The sequence below is a fragment of the Lampetra fluviatilis genome, chromosome 69 (assembly GCF_964198595.1).
Source record: "Lampetra fluviatilis chromosome 69, kcLamFluv1.1, whole genome shotgun sequence".
Classification (NCBI taxonomy): domain Eukaryota; kingdom Metazoa; phylum Chordata; class Hyperoartia; order Petromyzontiformes; family Petromyzontidae; genus Lampetra; species Lampetra fluviatilis.
The window spans coordinates 339620-361194 of NC_136343.1; the positions used below are offsets into that span (position 1 = coordinate 339620).

Below are 21575 nucleotides of genomic sequence, written 5' to 3' on the forward strand. Positions count from 1 at the left end.
GCGTGAGCTATTGCTAGATACTGCCGGAGCTACAGCCATTGACTGTCTGTGCTACAGCCAGCCTGCCTGAGCTACAGCCAGCGACGGCCTGAACAACAGCCAGCGCCTATCTCTGAGTGAAGCCACAGGACCATGGCGAGTGCAGCTCCCAGTGGTTAGGAGGCCCCAGGGGAGTTGACCTGCCACATCTGCCTGGACGCCTTTCGCTGCCCCTGCACGCTCAGCTGCGGCCACTCGTTCTGCCTCGAGTGCATGGAGGGCGCCTGGGATGTGGTCGAGTCCTTCTCCTGCCCACAGTGCAGAGTGACTTTCCCTCAGAAGCCCAAGCTGAACAAGAACTTCACGCTCGCCAACCTGGTAGAGCAGCGCAGTGCCGCAGATAAAATGGCCACCGTGGTCTTGTGTGACTTCTGTAACGATGGCATGACCGCTGCCTCGAAGACCTGCCTCAGGTGTGATATGTCCTACTGTGTGACTCATGTAAAGCCTCATCAGGAGACCGCGAAGTTCAGGGACCACATTCTGGTGGATCCAGACACGAATCCTGAAGACCGCAATTGCAAGATGCACAGAAAGAAGATAAAGTTTTTCTGCCGTCAGGACAAGAGCTTGGTCTGCACAACCTGCACCATCGCAGGGGACCACAAGGGTCACGATGTGGCTACGCTGGAGGATGAGCACAAGACACGGGAGGTGAGACGGTCTGCGTGAAGTCATCATGTCCCAGTACAAACTGAACAATAATATCCAAATAAATATATCATTCCTCTCTCAGCTTCCCATTGTTTCTTCAAATTTTAACAACCTTGATTTAATATAAAGTATTCTGAGGTTGTCATAGTGCAGACATAATACAATCACATGTTATTATCAATCCTGTTAAATTACAAATTTATAAATGTGCTCTTAGTATATTTTATAAAACTGAAGGACTATAATGCATACAATGTTTTCTCTAAATGAGGTGAGTGCATAGACTGTGGTTTGTATACAAAAAAGTGGTTTGTGGAATGGAGGAACATTCCCAAAAATGTAAACTAAATGTAAAACGACTGGGACTAAGTGAGCCGCAGTGCTCACCGCTTGGTACCCTCGTGCCATTCTGTCCCAGTTTAGTGCCGCACCCTACAGCAGCTACTGAGTCACTGGACTTGGCATTCCAGAAATGTCGCTTGATTTTGACGGACCAAGTAATTCGTGACTGCATTTATGTTTTCATTAATATTCTCTCTACCGAATTTCTCTGACGCTCAACAGTCACATAGCAGCAGTTCCTTGTGCCATGTAAAACTTTACTAAAACTATTTTTTTTTCACCAAGTGAAGCTCAGTGAGCTATGTAGCTCTTTTTCACAGGCAAACCTGGCCACAAATGACAGCTCAACGAAGTGGCTTATCAGGTCTAAATGTATAGCAGCCAAATGCTCTAAACGCACTTTCCAAAACGTGGACAGGAAAACTGGAGGGCCCAGAGAAAGAAAATGCATCAGGCATGGGTTCGAACCCACGTCCTCCTGTATCGCAGGCAAGGCAGATAACATCTCGTCCCTCCGGTGCCCTGTCCACCCATTCCTCAGATAGCCCCGCCCACTATTATGGTATCCCCACCCACTACTTATGTAGTCCCAACCACTACACAGACAGCCACACCCACTAAGCAGGTCACATCAACCACTACGCAGGTAGCCCCACGCACTACTCAGGTATCTCCACCCACTGCTCAGGTATCTCCACCCACTACTTTAGTATCCCTGAACAAGTTTGAGCTCCTCGTGAAATCAGTTCCCTGAAGCCTTTGCTCCCCCAGCCTCCATCGCTGCACCGGGGCTACTGCCCCCATCACTGTGAAGGGGTTCGCGTGGAGCGGGGTGAGAGGGGTCGCTCAGAGAGTGAATGGAGTCTCCCCTGGTGACGTCTCTCACAGAAACAAGTGGGAGAGGAGACGCGGGCGGTGGAGGAGAAGAGGAGGGAGGCGGAGGAGTCCGTGAGGCGGATGGAGGCCGCTCACAGGGACGTGCAGGTACCGTGTCTGGGCCGGACTCTGTGAACCCGTGACTCCACTCTGAGTAGGGTTTGTGATGGAGGAGAACTCCATTCATTCACGTGGACTTCCATTGGCTCTAAACACATCGTGAGACTAAAGACAAAGCGGTCAATGCTCCTCAATAATCAGGACGAGCAAAGAGATGGTTCTCATCTCCACTAAGAAACTGAAACAGTGGTGGAAATTCCACATTCCCATATCTCCATGCAACGACTATTAACTATATTGGTCAGATGAGGTGGTACATACCTCTTATCCAATACTCTAGTGGCAGAGTTGGTGATCACACACAGACTGTTGTACACCATCTTACTGAAACACTCAAGCTTTGGGGTGGCCACGTGGCTGTATAGCAAGTGGTTTCATGATCCCATCTCTTCATCCATACACATATGGCTTTCTCTTACATTCAAAACATTCATTTAAAGAGGAATTGGCCATACTTCCCAATGCATTAAGGCTCTACATGTTGAAGGCAAATTACAAATTTCCCTTCGCTTCATGCGAGGTTAAACAAAGCATTGTCCTGATAGCCTTGCGCAATGAGAATGGCACAAACGCTAAATGTACTAATGATGGTATTTGATGATTTCATTGCCTCACAGCCCCCGTCAGTTATGGCGAATCGTGTTGTAGTGAAAATGCAAAGTGGCGTTATCAGAGGCAGAGGAAGGAGGAGGCCTCAGAGCTGCAGACTCGTATCACTGTCTGGACACCTTCAGAGTTGCACTCGGGTCATTTCACAAAGGACCAGAGGTGGCATTTATTTTTCTTTGCAGGCATCCATGACAGATGAAAAGGCCTCAATCTCGGTCAGATTCACCCACGCGAGAGCAGCATTGGATGCGGAGGAGAAGGCGGCTTTAGAGCAAGCAGAGCAGAAAGTGCGTGAGCAGCTGTCCCAGATCGAGAAGAAGATCGCTCGCTACCAGCGCGACATCAGCGAGCTGCAGGCAGCAGCCACTCGCCTGCAGGTCCTAGCGCAGGAGAGGGACTCGCTCGCGTTCCTGCAGGTGAGGAATGAGTCTCCAGTGTCGCTATTGGCACAGAGCCCTCTCACCAGCAGCAGCAGAGGGAGGCTCCTGAATGAGAGCTCGCATCCACTGGGCTTGAGAACACAGCTCCACTCATGGACTCGCAACGCAGCTGCAGTGGCTGCCATTTGGAACGCCAGCTCATATTTTCTCAGTTTAGTTAATTTTCTCTCCTATTTTTAACAGATTCCCATTAAGTTTGTTTCATTGTGATTCTAAACTAAATGTTATTGGAATTGCAATGTTTAAATAAACCCTACAACAACAGCAACAACAATGTACATGGTCATCATTATTATCATCAGCCATGATCTATCCACTGATGGATGAAGGCCTCCCCAAGCCATTGCCACATCTCATGATGCTGCGATGCAACAATCCACCAGCGCCTGCTCACGACCCGATGTCGTCTCTGCTTCTTGCTTTGTGGACCTTATCTTGGATGCACTACCTTCAGGGTTCCTATTATGGAAGCTAAAATAATTACGAGGTCTCATACGCGTATTAATTACATATTTTTGTGTATTCACCACCACTTCTGTAAGACCTGCCACGTGTGCATTGACGACAGAAATTAATCTCAACACTGATTAATATCAACTGGTCTCACTCTGAAATAGTTGCCCTGCAAATCAGTGTTGGTGCTCATAGGGGTGGCGAGATGTTAACTACCTCACCTGGTATACCGAAGGTCGGGGATTGGATCAATACCCTGACGTCCTTATACATTTGGAGTTTTCACGTCTCTTTCCATTTTTCTCCGGGTCCTCCAGTTTTTCACTCCACATTTAGAAACGTGCGTTTAGAGTATTGAGCTGCTATAAATTCCCACGTGATATACCACTTCATTGAGCTATCATCTGTGGCTAGATCGTTTCTGAAAAAGAGATATATTGCTCAGTGGGCCTTGACTATCAACCGGTCTCACTGAAATATTTTCCTCGTAAGTCAGTGTTGGTGATCATGGGTCATAAGCCAAGACTTTGGGTTTATATTCCGCCCACGGTTTTGCAGTGGAAATTTCACTGATCACAAGGGATTGGAGGTAGACTCACATTAACGCATCTCTCTCTCTCACATGGGCACCTGGAGGAGACGCGCAGGTAAAGACGACTATCACTCACGACTCGACACACGACAACATGGGACTGAGTGAGGGGTGCGGGCAGTGAGACATTGACTGTGTGTGGTGATTGTGTGTGATCATGCTGTGTGTGGTGAAGTTCTGTGTGGTGATGTTGTGTGATGAGGCTCTGTGGTGAAGCTGTGTGATGAGGCTGCGTGTGGTGATTCTGTGTGGTGATGCTGTAATTGTGAGATGAGTGATGATGCTTTGTTTGATGAGTGCCTGTGTGATGGAGCTGTGACGATCCCACGTGTGATAATGCTGTGATGAGTGTCCATGTGATGGAGCTGTGATGATCCTGTGAGTGACGATGCTCTATGTGATACAGGTGCCATGTCTGCTCTGCTTTCACAGGATAGGGAGGGTTACAGCAGCTCCACCCTCAGCTCCCAACCAAGAGGACATTGCCTCACTGAAAGTCCTGGAGACAACTGCAGTCAAACTCCTGTGTGAGTTATTCAGTGTAAATCATGGGTGATGGGGCCATCTTGACAATAAATTATCCAGGTGTGTGTGCACGAGGTCGACTCAGCCGCAAATAATTACCTGGTGTTTTATAGACATCACCACTAGGGAGACAAAGGCGGTCATGCGTAGTGCTGGCCACCCACCCCCTCGTGTGTCGTGCATACCTTCAACGGTCCTGATTTGCAGAGGTGTGGACTCGAGTCATGTGACTTGGACTCGAGTCAGACTCGAGTCATGAATTTGATGACTTGCGACTCGACTTGGACTTGCATAACAATGACTTTGTCCCACCTATGAGATGTGGACTCGAGTCATGTGACTTGGACTCGAGTCAGACTCGAGTCATGAATTTGATGACTTGCGACTCGACTTGGACTTGCATAACAATGACTTTGTCCCACCTCTGCTGATTTGACCCATCAGTCTGTAAAGGCTACACGGGGAATATCTTTGTTTACATCCTGGAAACTGATGTGGTGTGTAAACAAACTCGCCACTAGGATTCATATTCTTAGGTTTTTTCGGTAAAGTCACGTAGGTAAAAACATTAAAATTAATAAAAGTAAAATAAAATAAAAATCACGACGTTTCGGAGGCAACACAAGCTTCCGTCTTCAGGTGGAACCGTCACAGCCACGACAGCTGTATCAAGTAAATGATAGATTGCAGGAGCTACCACTCCGTTTATATAATGGTTGGAGAGGGGGGAAGGGCCAAGTACAGCACACTTTTTATTCATATGGTAAGGTGAGGCTTAAGAGGGTGAGCCTTTGTTATGGTTTGTGACAACTAAACATGGTGAACATGGTAAACATGGTAAACCTGTAATAGTTGTCTGTCAAATAATAAATAAGATTGATCAAATAAGTGTAGTTAAATCTTTTTTGCATGGTTAATCACATCTTTCCAATGATTAACCATGCAACAAAGATTTAACTACACTTATTTGACCAATCTTATTTATTATTTGACAGACAACTATTACATGTTTACCATGTTTACCATGTTCACCATGTTTAGTTGTCACAAACCATAACAAAGGCTCACCCTCTTAAGCCTCACCTTACCATATGAATAAAAAGTGTGCTGTACTTGGCCCTTCCCCCCTCTCCAACCATTATATAAACGGAGTGGTAGCTCCTGCAATCTCTCATTTACTTGATACAGCTGTCGTGGCTGTGACGGTTCCACATGAAGACGGAAGCTTGTGTTGCCTCCGAAACGTCGTGATTTTTATTTTATTTTACTTTTATTAATTTTAATGTTTTTACCTACGTGACTTTACCGAAAAGACCTAAGAATATGAATCCTTGCAGTCACGAAAGCTTCAAATCTAGAATCGCCACTAGGAGACAAAGGTGGTCGGGCGTGGTGCTGGCCACCCACCTCGTGTGCCATGCCAGCCTTCATAGACGCTCATGAACAGCACTTGTCCCAACAGTCTATGAAGGCTACACAGGGGATATTAGTCTTTGTTCACATCCCATTCCAGGACCCTACCGAACAGAGCCATGAGACTCAGTGTGGTGTTCTTGGGTAAATAATCAGCAATAAGAGATAGAGGTAATTGTGATGTTGAGATGGAGTGTGTGCCTGTGAATGTCTGTGCATTTGTGCATGGGGGGAGCATTGGCATAGTGGTTGGCACACTGCACTACGAACCCAGTTACCTAGCTTTGATAACCAGCCATGGCTAACATCAGTGGCAAGAGATATGTGATCCAGTGCTGGGCCTATGCTAGGCAGTTTCAACCTCAAATGAGTTCCTGATGCTGGAAATGGTCATAATGATGGTGATAGTGGTCGTGATGAGGATGGTGGTAATGATGCTGATATTACTGATAATGTGAGTGATGGGAATGGTGATGGGTTTGGTCATGGTGTTGGTAGTGGTGATGGCAGTGGTAATGATTGTGAGATTAGTGATAATGTAGGTGGTGATGGTTGTGATGGTGGTGATAGTGATGAAGATGGTGGTGATGGGGATAGTGGTGATGATCGTGGTGATGGTAGTGATGGTAGTGGTGAATGTTTGTGATGGTGCTAGTGGTGGTAATGAAGGTAGTACTGTTTCTTAATGCGATAATGATGTTGATGTTCATTGTGTTGATGATGGTGATGGTGAGGTATATGTTGTTGTCATTCATAATATTGATGGGGAGGATGCTTAGTGATGTTTGTGATGTTATTGTCGATGGTGATGATGATGGTTCGATATGGTAATGTTGATGGTGGTGATTGCTGGATAATGGTGACGACGGTGTTCTGTAGTGACGTTGTTATCGCTGTTGTCACAGACGGACGCTCACCGACTCTGGACACAAATTCAGCTCATGACCAACTCCAGATCTCCTCGGATCTCAGGAAGATGACGCGAACCGGTGCCTCCTGGGGTCGCCCCGATCACCCACACCGATTTAATCGCTGTGCACAAGCCCTGTGCCGTGAGAGCTTCTCGTCGGGCCACCACTACTGGGAGGTGGACGTGGGGGATACGCGGTGGTGTCGGGTTGGAGTCGCGTACGGGACGATCCCACGGAAAGGGGATGTTGCTGCACAGTTTCTGGGACGGAGTGACGCGTCCTGGTGTTTAGAGAAACGTGACGACAACTTCTCAGTGGTTCATGGTGGAGTGAAGACTGCACTGTCGGTGAGGGGGGCCCCCTCCCCCCGCAGAATCGGGCTTCACCTGCAATGGGAGGGGGGGCTCCTGGCGTTTTACCACGCCGACTCCATGGAGGTAATCCACGAGGTTCGACATAGATTCTCGCAGCCTCTTTACCCTGCGATGTGGGTGGGGTGTTTGAATGATCGATTAAAGATCGTAGATCTGAGTCGTGCATCCTGAGGATTAGGAGAGATAGAAACCCAAGAAACCGAGACAGAACCCAAGAAACAGAGGAGACGGGGGATGTTGAGGATATGGCGAAGTGAGGGTGAGGGGAAGGTGGAACGGAAGGTGAGGGAAGGTTACGGGTGAGCGTGGAGGGTGATGGTGAATGGTGAGGAGATCGTGAGGAGAGGATGTGAAGCATGGGGTAGAGAGAGGGTGAGGGGGGAGGGTGAGGTTCAGGTTGGTGTGCGTGAGCGATGTCGCCGGTGCAGTTCAAATCGCAGAGTCCGTGTGGCCGCTTCTTCACCTGCAGTGCGCGCTCGCGTCACCACGCCTGCTCATCCCTGCGATTCACCATCATTACCATCACCAACAGCATCATTATCACCACCATCATAATCACCATAGTCATCAGTACCACCATCATCATCGCCATCATTACCAACAGCATCACCAATATCATCATCACCATCACTATCACCATCACCACCATCACTGTCAACCACCATCATCATTACTATTGTAGTGTTATTAAGGACTGACTTCTAAACTTCTTTATGGCACACACTATTTATTGTCTTAATACACAGTCCCTATCACACAAAGGGGTATATGGTCCCCTCACCCGTTACCGTGAGGAGATACAGCCTCCGGACCTTGCACAGCTCTCTAATCTCCCTGCTATCCCAGCGTCCTCTGGCTGGACCTAGGGGATCTCTCCCCGACCACTGGTTACACGGAGCCCTAGCCCTGATAAGGGCTGGAGGGCTTGGTCCAGGGTCCTAGATGTCTTCGGCCGACTTGGGTCTTCGTGTAGCAGAACTGCCCAAGAGCTCTCAGCGCTCTGGCTTTTATACCTGTTCGTGGCCGGGTTGTCCAATCCCCGGCCACCTTGTGGAACCCTCTGATTGGTCCTTCCCAATCTGGCGTTTGGATCCTACCTCACCTCATTTGACCCTGACCGTTTGATTGAGCGGGAAAACCTTGTTTTACGATCCGCTCGCGAACAGCGAGTAGTTATCACCACTACATCACCCCCCCCCCCCCTTCGGAAGCTTCAGCCGTCCCGGCTGTTACAAAGAGAAAAACCCCGCCATCAATGAACCGATGTGTGTGCCACAAAAAACAACAAGAACCACAAAAACAATAAGAACACCCAATATAATTACCCCCCCCCCAAAAACACAACATATGTACACGGTGAGAGACAATCAACAATAACGACATTCACGACGCAACAACCCATGCAGCGTTTCGCTGCAGAAAAAAACGATGGCCAATCATGAAAACCGACGCGATTTAGCCCGCGTATATTTCGCGGGCCCATCGTAGGGGATGGGTGTCCTCATCCGGGTTGCAGGCTGGTCAGGCAGCCTGGCAAAAATGTCGGTAGGGACAGGGGGCCTCTCTGCGGAGACTCTTGGTGCAGATGGGTAAGGCAGCCTGGCAAACATGTTGGGTGGGTCAGGAGGCCTCTCTGCAGAGCCTCTTGGTGCAGACGGGTCAGGCAGCCTGGCAAACATGTTGGGTGGGTCAGGAGGTCTCTCTGCGGAGACTCTAGGCGCAGGCGGGTGAGGCAGCGTGGCAAAAATGTCGGGCGGGTCAGGCAGCCTGACAAAAATGTTGGGTGGGTCCTGAGGCCTCTCTGCAGAGACACGTGGTGCCCCCCGGTTCCCAGCGGCAGAACGTGCCTCGCACGACTCCATCAGTCCCGCATCATCTGCGGGAGGAATGACACGTCTGCGCCGTGGATTAAGTACCAACGGGGCGACATCCGGCTCGTCGGACACATCACACGCTCGGCCCTCGTGTTGTGAGTTTGACGCAGAGCCGCGCGGAGCAACAAATGGCTTCAGGCGAGAAGGGTGCACAAACCAGCGACGCCATCCCCAACGGATTTTAATACATTGTGGTCGTACAATCTCGACGACTTCAACCGGACCCCGCCATGGTTTAAGGAGCTTTGCCGATGTGGACACCTTCACCTGGGGGCAATGAAGCCATGCCTTATCACCTGGAGCCCACCGATGCATGAACGTGCGAGGGGCTTGCAACCTCGAATTGGCCCGCTGGCGGGAGGCGGAATTTTCAATCGCCGCATCACGTGCCTCAGACAGCTTCCGGAGATTGAAGCGTAAATGATCAGCGAGCTTCGATGACCGTGGAAGCTGCTCTATCCCAAGCTGAACGTCAGCGGGGGGAATGGCCTCCCTGCCATACATTAGGAAAAATGGGGAGAACCCCGTCGCTGCATCTGGCGCCATGGGGTAAGCAGCGAGGACCCCTGGGATCTGCAAGTCCCAGTCTACGTGGGATTCATCAACCTGATGGCACAGCATATAGGTGAGGGTTCTATGCAGCCGCTCCACCATGCCATCTGTTTGGGGGTGATAGGGCGAAGTGCGCACCTTCTTAGTGCCCAATAGGCGGCATACCTCGCTCAACAGGGTACTTAAAAAATTTCTTCCCTGATCGGTCAGCAGCCGTTCTGGAGCACCCTTGTCCAACACATAGCCTTGAACAAAGGCGTCCACGACGGCTGCTGCCGACTGGTTGGGGAGGGCCCAGGCCATATGCCACCGTGTGAAATACTCAACCCCAACCAGAAGGTACTTATTACCACGAGGAGTTGTAGGGAAAGGCCCCAAAATGTCAAGAGCAACCAGCTCGTTCACACGGGATACCGAGATGGGCTGCAGTAGTGGGCATGCTGGCTTCGCTGGCGGCTTTCGTTGCGCACATTGGGTGCAGCCCATTAAAATATCAGTCACGTCGCGAAGCATGCCCGGCCAGTAGAATTGCAATCTTAGCAAACCCATTGTTTTGTGCACACCCAGGTGCGACAATCGCTCGTGTGCCGCGCACACGGCCGTACACCGCAAAGCCGAAGACACCACAATTTTGCACTGGCAGGAATCAGCATCCCAATGCATGAGCAGACTGCGCCGCATAGCAAAAGAGTTCAATTTGCCCGAACGTGAGGTCGTATCACATGCGCGACGACGCAGAGGCAACAATGACGCATAGTTCATTTGGTGCCGACCCCATTCGTCCAGCGTTATCCCCAGCAAGTCGTCACTCACTGGCGGACTTTCGTGGTCTGCTCCCGGCACAGAATCGGAGGGAAGCGCGGCAGAAAATGTTTCAGGAGGTGCAACCGGCTGTACCATTGGTGGCTTGCAGCGGCCAGAACCCGTAAAGCACGCGCATTTTTTTTCTGGCGGAAGACGAGATAGCGCGTCGGCATTATTGTGCTGTGTACCCTTGTGGTAAATCACCATAAAATTGTAATCCTGGAGGACTTCAAGCCATCGGGAGAGCTGGCCAGATGGTTGGTCACCGCGCAAAGCGTATTGCAACGCAGAGTGATCGGAGCGAAGGGTAAACCGTTGACCGTACAGGTATGGCCTGTATTGCTGTATGAAATAAACAATGGCCAGCAGCTCGCGTCGGGTAACGCAATAGCGTTGCTCTGCAGGGGACAAGACCCTGCTTCCATAGGCAACGACCCTCTCAATGCCATTCACGGTTTGGGACAGCACCCCGCCGATCCCAGTGTTGCTTGCATCGGTTTCGCAAAATCGGGGTAAGCTAAGGGCAGTGCTGCTACGAGAGTGTTCCGCAAGGAGTCATATGCGGCCTGTTCAGAGTCTCCCCAATGAAATTTGACCCCTTTCGCCGTAAGAGCATGCAGTGGCTTGGCGATTGTAGCGAAACCAGCCACAAACCGTCGGTAATACGACGCGAACCCGATAAAGCTGCGAACATCCCCCGCAGAGGTGGGGGTAGGCCATTGGCTGACACATTTTGTCTTTTCAGGGTCGGTGGAAATTCCCGAGCGGCTGACTATGTGGCCCAGATAGCACACAGACTCACGCAGAAGGTGGCATTTCTGCAGTTTGAATTTCAGGTTAGCAGCTCGCATCTTTTCGAAAACAGCGCGCAACCGTTCAATGTGTTCGTTGAACGTGCGGCCAAAGACGATAACGTCATCAAGATAGATGAGACATGAGTCCCACTGGAGCCCAGTGAGGACCAGCTCCATGAGCCTCTGGAACGTCGCTGGGGCCGAGTGGGGACCCATGGGCAACCTATTAAACTTGAAAAGGCCCTGTGGTGTCCGAAAAGCAGTCTTTTGTTTTGACGCTTCGTCGAGGGGAAGTTGCCAAAACCCCGACAGAAGGTCTAAAGTGGAAAAATAACGCGGCCCTGCCAGAGCATCCAATGACTCATCCATACGTGGAAGAGGATAGGCGTCAGCCACGGAAATTGTATTTAGGCGCCGAAAATCAACACAGAATCGAAGACTGCCATCGTGCTTTTTGACCAGCACTATCGGAGCACCCCAGGGTCTGGTTGAAGGAGAAATTATATCAGCCGCCAGCATGTCGTCAACTGCCCATTTGACATGCTGTTTCTCCACCGGGCTGAGCCGAAACGGGTTTTGGCGTATAGGGGCAGCGTCACCAGTATCAATGTGATGACGCAGCAGCTTGGTGCAGCCAATATCAAATTGTGATTTGCTGAACACATCCGAGAATTCCCACAAAAGAGCCCGCAATTTAATCTGCTGTGACCCGGATAAATCACCGGCATCCGCGCAGAGGGCGTCAATCCATCCCTCGTCTAACTTAGGAGGAGGGCGAGGCTGCCGACTGTCAGATACATGTCCAACAACCTCGGTCCCCAGAGGCGCCACTGTCGCATGAGCGAGCACTGTCCCCTGTGGAATGACGATTTCGGACAGACCAACATTTAAAACTTGTAAAAATGGCTCCCTGTCGCCCGCTACGAGAGTCTGTGCGGCCACCAATGATAGGCTCTTAACTGCTGTGTTGGAGGGCCCCAACAGAATGCCATTTACCGAGGCGGTGGTAGCGAGCGGTTTCTTTAACCGCAAGGGTACAAGCATTTGTGCCCCTGGCGGAATGCATACAGCGCAAGCCGTAAAAGCCTGCACGGAGGCATTTGCCGTTCCATGAATGCGTGACTGTGGGTAAAAATGCCATCCAGCGGCCCGACGGGAGTTCAATACATCCCTGGTCGATGAGGATTTTAATGGGCATTTTGGCAAGAAAATCAGTTCCCAGGAGGCACGGCACCGCGAGGGAAGAAGAGACCAAAATAGGACCGGCCAATTTAATATCACCAATTGCAATATGCACCCGAATTTGCCCGATAATTCCCAGAGAACTTCCATTTGTGGCAAAACATGGAACAGAGACCTTTTGCAATGGTCGACATCGCACCGGCAGTATGTTATAAATCAAATCGGAAATGATAGTGGCAGATGCACCGGTATCGACGAGCACACGAAACTCTACACCCTCGATTGAACCAACAACCACCAAGGAACCCGCTGTCGCTGCGACCACTCTATGGGCCAGCTCCGACCACTGCCCAGGTCGGAGTGACCATGAAGAGTCGCCTGAACACCGCGCGTCATACGCCGAATTCCGAGCGAAGTCAACGGTGCGTTGTGGTGTATAAGGTGTGAGTGAGGGCCGAGCGTGAGGGGTGCCGCGACTCGCCTGTTTATGCCGCGGTGCGCTGGGAGCCCTGTGGTCCCGGTCTTGGGATCCGGAGGAGCGCTGACGAGGTACACGGCAGTCGGAAGAGATGTGGCCTCAGCGGCCACAGTTGAAGCACGTCACGCCGCTGCGGGGGAAGGCCCGTCCCCGCTCCTGGTCGTCGCGGCGTCTGGTGCGATCCGGTGATCGCCAGCCTGTCGCCCTGGACGTTGAGAAGACCCGATCTGGAGAGCGATCGTCGTCCCTGCTGGCAGGCCCTGATGTCGTAGCAGAAGTGGTGATGGGCTCGTCCTGGTCGAGCATCAAGTGAGCATGGATGCTCCGGGCAGCTCGCAATGAGCACGTCTTCATCATCCACGGCTTGGATGACAAGGCGCAGTCCCCGCGCCATCTCCACCAGCTTCTGTAGGACGAAATCGTCTATGGCTTCATCGTCCATGCGGGGGTAAGCCGCTCTTGCCATGGCGAGTAGCGCGGTGCGGAACGCCAATGGCGATTCTCTTGGCTTGCACCGTCTCTCGTAAAACTGGTGGCGTGTGGCGGAAGGAGGTCCGTAGACATCGGACAGCCGCCGAAGTGCCGCTTGTAGTGTCGCTCTTTGTCGCTTGGGAATGGAAATGAGCGCAGCGAGAGAGTCATCGTCCAAGGTGGCTGGTAGTGCACGTAGCGCCTGGGCATCTGACCAGCCCACCATCTCCTGGTGGCTGAGGAAGCGACGCTCAAATGCCGCCCAGTCGCCCCCTGTGGACGAGAATTCAAGGAAGACGGGCAGACGTTGCTGTAGAGCAGCCGCGTCGTCCTCTTCGTCTAGGTGGGACTCGGTCCCGAACGCGGCGATCGCTTGATCCACGACATTTACTGTACGGCGTCTCAGCCGTGATGACGTGGCATTGCTGGAGCGGCTTGCAGAGGCAGCGTCGCGCTCTGATGACGCGGTGTGCCGTGATTGGCCGCCGGAGTTCCCAGCGTGCACGTGGCTTCCGCTTCCGGCGGAACCACGTGACCCATCGGTGGGAAACTCAACCTCTTCCGGGTTTGTGATGGCGGGAATGTCCGCCGTCGGCCGCTCCACTCCGCCCGCAGCCCCCAAGGTAATTTCCTCCAGGATGGCTGCTGCAGCATGCAGCAGCTGGGCGAGACGTGCGTGAGCAACCTGGATGCCGCCGCTCGCGGCGATCGGCTGCACCGCTGGTGGTGGGGCGGCTGTCGGCACGCCGGCATCTTCAGCGCCGCCCTCAGCACCCACGGGTGAGTTGGAGCTTGCGTCGTCCGGACTTCGCGTGCGGTTCGTTCGTCTTGTTTCCATCTTCTGACTCCAGTTGTAGTGTTATTAAGGACTGACTTCTAAACTTCTTTATGGCACACACTGTTTATTGTCTTAATACACAGTCCCTATCACACAAAGGGGTATATGGTCCCCTCACCCGTTACCCTGAGGAGAAACAGCCTCCGGACCTTGCACAGCTCTCTAATCTCCCTGCTATCCCAGCGTACTCTGGATGGACCTAGGGGATCTCTCCCCGACCACTGGTTACACTGAGCCCTAGCCCTGATAAGGGCTGGAGGGCTTGGTCCAGGGTCCTAGATGTCTTCGGCCGACTTGGGTCTTCGTGTAGCAGAACTGCCCGAGAGCTCTCAGCACTCTGGCTTTCATACCTGTTCGTGGCCGGGTTGTCCAATCCCCGGCCACCTTGTGGAACCCTCCGATTGGTCCTTCCCAATCTGGCGTTTGGATCCTACCTCACCCCATTTGACCCTGACCGTTTGATTGAGCGGGACAACCTTGTTTACGATCCGCTCGCGAACAGCGAGTAGTTATCACCACTACACTATCAACACCACCAAAACCATCATAATCACCATCACCAACATCGTCACTATCATACCACGTTCACCACCATCATTACTGTCATCATCACTATCATCAGCAACATCATCATCAACATCATTATCTCCATTATCACCACTACCACAATCACCACCATCACCACCATCAACCACCATCAAGCACCATCAACCACCACCATCATCATAATTACTATCATCACCACAATAATCACCATTATCACGTACATCATCATAAGCATTACTTATCATTACCACTATCATCATCACCATCATTATAACCATCATCACCATAATCACCACCATCAACATTATCACCACCATCATCACCACCATCATCACCACCATCATTATAATCATCACTATCAGAACCCACATCACCATCACCATTCTTACCACCAACAACAACAACAACCGCCATTCGCCACTAAGTGGCGGTGACGTCACCACGACGCTTGTGCCAGGCTATGTGCACGTTGAGGCCACGTGGCCTCATTCTTACCACCACTACCACCAAAATCATCACCATCATTACGATCATCAACATCAATACCACAAAAACTGCCATAATTATCACCATTATCACATCCACCATCACGACCATCATCACCACTATCATCCTCACCGTGAAAACCACTATCACCATCATTCCCACCATCACCCTCATCACGACCCTTACCACCATCTCCCTCATCACTACCATTACTACTACCACTGTCATTATCGCCACCGTGATCACCACCATCATCACCATCACTACCATCATTACTACCATGATCAACACCACTTCCTTCATCACCATTTCACCATTATTACCACCACTACCACCATCATCATGGTAACGTCTTTGTAGTTGGGGCTGTTATTTTTGTTAATTGTGTTTAACCGGAGCGATAACTCAAGACACCAGAATAGGAGTCTTATTTGTAAGAGTGAGTGGAATGAGGAACGAGTGCTTGGGTGAGTGAGTAGATGAGTAAGTAGTTAAGTGACAGAGATGGTGGGTGATTGAATGATTGATTGAGTGCATGGTTGACTGGGTGAGATGGTGGGTGAGTGAGTGGGTGAGGAGACGGGGGAGATGGTTGGTGGGTGAGTGAGTGCATGGGTGAGTGGGTCGGTGGAGTGTTTGAGTTAGTGAGAGGGTCAGTGAGTGGGTAAACTATTGAGTGCATGAGTGAACGATTGAGTGCATGGGTGAGTGAGATGGTGGGTGAGAGAGTAGTTGAGTGGGTCAATGGTTAAGTTAGTGAGCGAGAGGGTCGGTGAGTTGGTAAATGATTGAGTGAGTTCAAGTGTATCGTCTGTAACCGGGTGTAGAACTCGGAAGACTGGGACAGCAGTCTCATTTGCAAGAGTGACCTGGGGCTGGGGGGAATCTCCAAAATAATAAAAACGACAACGTGAGTACAGGAAACAATAATGAAGCGAAGATTGAAGATTAATTAGAGGAAAAAACAACCACCACCACCGTGTTACAGACGAAACAGAAAAAAAAACAGCGCCCCGAACAAACTCCCAATACTGCAAGGGTGGAGACAGCGTCTGTCCACCCAACTCACAGTCGTGTCCACGTGTTGGGGGGCGATCTCGACTCCCCAGGGCCACCCGTCGCGGCGTCCAACGTGACGTAATGACGACTCTCACAGACAACACCGATAGCCCACACATCCCGATCCCCCCCCCCCCACCACGGTTCCTGGGTTTGTCGTCACAATGGCCAGCGCGGTGCCACCGCGGCAAGACCCCCAGGGCGAGACTGTCCCGGACTCCCCCTCAGCGTTGACCTCCCTCCGGGAGCATCCCTAGAGCAAGCAGCCGGACCATTCGGTTGTAACCCAAATGGAGCCGTTGCCTCCCCTCCAACCTCCTCCTCTTGCTCAGCACTCAGCCTCCCATGCAAACAAAAAAACGTCAAAACCCCCTCAGCCTGGGTGAACGAGGCAGGGCGTGAACAATAAGAAGAGGTTTTCATACCCCTTTTCTGGCACAAATAAATGAGAGTTATGTTGAGATGTTCAAACACCAAACAGTATACCTTTTGCAAGGAATTAAGTACTACATTCACCACACATTACTTGTGGTGTACACGTGTAGTGAAATAGCGCTGGCTAGTGGACAGCAGGGGCAGCTGTGGTGGACAGACCGTGCACACGCCGGTGAGGGCGTGCACGGGGTGGAGGCAGAGAGAGGAACTGGGGCAAGGGTCACGGAGGACCCCATCTGGAGGCCCCTGGAACCTGCTAGTGGGTTGGAGAAAGGAGGCGCGGTCAGCACGGAGCCAGGCCGTGCTGGCAGCATGAAAGGAGCTGAGAGCGGGGGGCTTAGGGCTGCCGGTTAGGGCTGAACAATTAATCGATTTCAAATCGAAATCGCAATGTGAAACAATGCTATTAGCGTATTGCAACGGTTGTGATTTTAGCACGTCTTTTTTATTTACCGTAACAATTGTTCTACATTTCATTGGTCTATTTCAATTAAAAATTTCAATAAATACATTTTTGAAGAAATTAATATCTTTTAAGTTATCATACTTGCATTAGAATATATAGAGCAGTTCATAAATTGATGGTATCATGTGGTAATGCTCCATCACATGTTTATAATCTATTACACAGTGAATATTGAGTTGAAGCTTGACTTACAATTTTTTTTATTGGAAATCAAATCGCAATCAAAAAATTCTCAATTAGATATTTTGAGCATGTACGCCAAGCCCTCAAGATGAATGGATATTCGGACCGCACAGTCCGCAAAACTGTATCGCCAACCATGGTGAGAGAACCATCTGAGTACCCAATCAAAACCATCAGGAATCAAGTCCAAAATCTTGAATAAACACAACATCTAGGTTCGATTAAACACAGTACACAAAATCCGTGATATGATCACATCTGTGAAGGATGTGATTCATGATATGCAATACCCTGGTGTCTACAAACTAAGTTGTCTGCGGCAGCAGTTACATTGGGGAAACGAAATGACATGTCTCAGACCGTGTTCGCAAACACAAAGCAGATTTGAAACACGGCAGAACCAATACCTCTGCCGTGGCTGATCACTGTTTTAACGCGGTGGGCTCACATGACATTGTTTTTTCCGAGACTAAGGTACTCTGCAAACCTTCGGGCTACCTTCAAAGATTTGTCCATGAAGACATCCAGATATATAAACACAGACACAATTTCAACCAAGAATATGGATACAAACTGAGCAATCATTGGAAGGACGTTATTTACCAGTTTAAGTCATAACTGGTGGTGATGTCCCCCTTTCTGCCTGCCGATGTTAACAGCTATTCTCGACTCTCTGAGCCACATTCACTAACACAGCCTCTCTCTCCCCCTGCTACCGATTATCTATGCCCCACCCCTCTCCCCCCTTGCCTCCCCTCTCTTATCTCTGCCACCCCCCCTCTCTCTCCCCCCTGCCGCCGATCTCTTACTCTTGTCTCGGCAGCTCTCTCTCCCCCCTTGTCCCACTCGGCCCCTGCCGCCGGTCTTGTTGCGATCGAAACGTCATGATATATTATTTTCTACCGACGTGACTTTACTGAAAGAACCAAAGAATACAGATATTTTCCCAAAATCGTAAAGCCCTACTGCTGGTTCTGGGAGTGGACTCGTCTCGTCGCTGCTGTTACCTCATCATCGTCGTCGCTGCCGTCTTCACAAGATATTGCGCTGCTGGAAGTTGTTAGGGTTGTGTACAGGCTAGACTAAGTAATGGTGGAGAGTGTAATGATGAGACCGTGGAAGTTATGAATAAAGAAGGTGCCTTCTAGAAACTCTGTTTGAATCGTTGACACTATATTTGGTGTCAGGAATGGTTAGAAAATTCAATAGACAGGGTATAAATGGCAATGCCAAATATATCCAAGAAGAAGAGCTCCAGTGGCTTCCTAATAACTTAAGGAAACGCGTTCCAGACAGCCACAGAAGCAGCACATCTAACAGCGCCACACAATACGGTGACCGTCTTTGTTCGATCTTGCAATGTGATGATAACCATTACTGTACGTATATGTTCATAAGTTTTGCTGGCTGAATTTCTGGCTGCCTGCCTGGCTTCTTGGTGGGCGGCCGAGCAAGTGAGCGTATTCGGTGATGACATCACGCAGCGCATCTGAGGGATGGCATCAACACCGCACCCCACAGCGTTGAGCTAGGTTCCTGCATGGTGCTGACGTCATAACTCTCCCTCCCACTCAAACCACCATTCACCCCTGGGCGTGTATCCCGCGAAAATGAGTGAGATGCGTCATCGCGCTATCATATCATACTCAGATCATCATACGAGCAAACTACATTAGGAGAATAAGTTTGCTGACTGGATGGCATGCGGGCTGCTCGTGTTTGATTAGAAAATAAAAATGTTAAGTAAAAAAAATAAATGGTAAAAAACCACAGCACGTGCTATTGTCTTGAGTATCACTGTTGATACGAAGTGACGTTAACCTACAGCAGGGGTCGGCAACCTACGGCTCCGGAGCCGCATGCGGCTCTTTACGGGCTGCTTCTTGACGATATGTACGTATGTACAGTATGTACTCAGATGCATTGCGGCTCTTGAAATACTGAATTTTGTACCGAATTGGAAAGAAATGGCTCTTCTTGTTATTTTGGTTGCCGACCCCTGACCTACAGTATATAGAAAGCAATACACGTACAGCAACACGGACCAATTTGACGTGAGTTTGTGTGTGAACAGACCAGTACTCGCTGTGTCTGATTCAATACAAATCCTATTGTAGTGCTCGTTCTGGCTATCAACAAAAATACACGCAGTCTGCTGCACGGTGCATGTGAAGGAGGCAATGCATTTGCACTTTGATAGACTCACACAGAGATCCATAGACTCGCTCACACAGAGACACAGACTCACTCAGAGACAAATAGACTCATCACATAGAAACCCATATACTCACAAAGAGACCCACACTCACGCAGAGTATCATAGACACACACACACGTACCCATCGACTTACACAGATACCCATTCACTCAATAACACAGTGAGCCATAGACTCCCTCACACAGAAACCCATAGACTTTCCACATGTAGCCCCATAGACTCCCCTGTCGGTAGCAAATCGGGGAGCTAGGGCCAAGAGTGGGCAAAAACCAGGAAGGGAAGGCACATGGCATGAGCGGGACATTCGGGAGCAGTGCGAGCTGGAGAATGGTCGTGTGTAGAGTTGTGCGAGAACTCTCACCTTCTGGGTTCTAGTGCCGACGCGCAATGCACACCAGGTCGGGTCACCCCAGAAAGTCAGTCTATGCCCAGACAAACCAGAGGTGAGAGATTAAACGTTACAAAGTCCGTGTCGCCTTGGTCTTCCTGTCTTTGGTGGTGCATTGTGAGTGTGCAAGTGACTTGTTGTTAGGCAGGTAGCGAAATGTATTAGAGGGCTCGTCCCGAACAGGACGCCCTCAGTTGAGAATACCTCCCTACCACCGAGTCCTGCATAGGGACTTCACCCCGAGGAGCTATCTCCTTGAGCCGTGGGAAGGCCGCATAACCACGGGTGGAGGGGGTATTGGGGGGTGTGTGCGTAGGGCAAGGGGCCGACTTTAGGCCGTGCTCAAGCCGCGCTCAGAGGGGCAACCGCTGAGTAATTTTTAATCGTGCACAAAGCGGGTCTCCCTCTATCAGGCGAAACGGGGCACGGTCCGATTTATCTACGCTCCGTGCCGCCAGAGGTCGCGGAAAGGCGTGAAGAGTAGATTCGCCGTGGGTACAAGGGGCCGACCTTAGGTTGTGTTCACACCACCCCAGTGGGAAAATACAGATATATACATATTCACCCGAGTGGTAAAATGCACTGGGAGCCAGCAGTGAGTCGAGACTGACAAATGGAACCCTCGAAGCTCTGCAATGTACGAGTGTGGCATGGGGGTGGATGTGTTGTGTATGTAAGGGATGTTAGGGGTGGGAATGGAGATGGACAGTGGGTTACGGGACATGGAGGGGATTCCCGCCAAAAGTAGGGAGACAGTGGAGCGGCAACAGTGGAGGAGGGGAGGAGCAGGCGGAGAGATGCAGGAGGGGGCATCAGGGGGCTCGGGGCATTGCGGCGGGGGAACTGATTGTGAGAGGGCTGTGGGCAAGTGTGGGCTGGGGGTGAATAAAAGACGGACCCCCCCCCCAACCTCGTGTCGGCTCTACTTCACATGGACATTGTGCGGTGTCAGTGGTTCAGAGCGACTTGCACCGGCTGCAAGTGCAGGTGTGTACAGTTCTGTGGTGGGAGCGGTGGCGCAGCGGTTAGCGCGGCGCGCCGTGCGTCGATTCGGGCAGAGACCCCAATCCCGCTCATGGCCACCACCAGCACCAGGGACAGCGTCAGCGATTGTCTCAACCGGCTCTGGGCCTCCCCTAGGTTTACTCAGCCTCAAACAGTTACCTGGTGCGGTGTGTAGTAGACATCGACATTAGGGAGACAAAGGCGGCCGGGCGGATGTGGTGCTGGCCACTCACCGCCTAGAGTCTGTGTGGGTTACACGGGGGAGCTTTGTCTCTGCACGACACAGAGCAGTGAGCCGCAGCCACGTGACTGAGTTGAAGGCGAGCATCTCCACAGGCGTCACACAGCTCGAGAACGAGACACCTGACACAATGTTTACTTGTCTATGGTTCTTTCGGTAAAGTCACGTAGATCGAAGAAAAAATAATAACAATAAAATAATAAAAAG

The 21575-nt window shown here is 50.8% G+C and overlaps 1 protein-coding gene and 1 pseudogene across 1 annotated transcript in view; one reads left to right on the forward strand and one right to left on the reverse strand.

The window, feature by feature from the left end:
- Nucleotides 1-21575, reverse strand: part of LOC144952733 (tripartite motif-containing protein 14-like) — a 146089-nt gene that overhangs the window by 51647 nt on the left and 72867 nt on the right. The window lies entirely within an intron of this gene.
- Nucleotides 133-7519, forward strand: LOC144952626 (E3 ubiquitin/ISG15 ligase TRIM25-like; annotated as a pseudogene).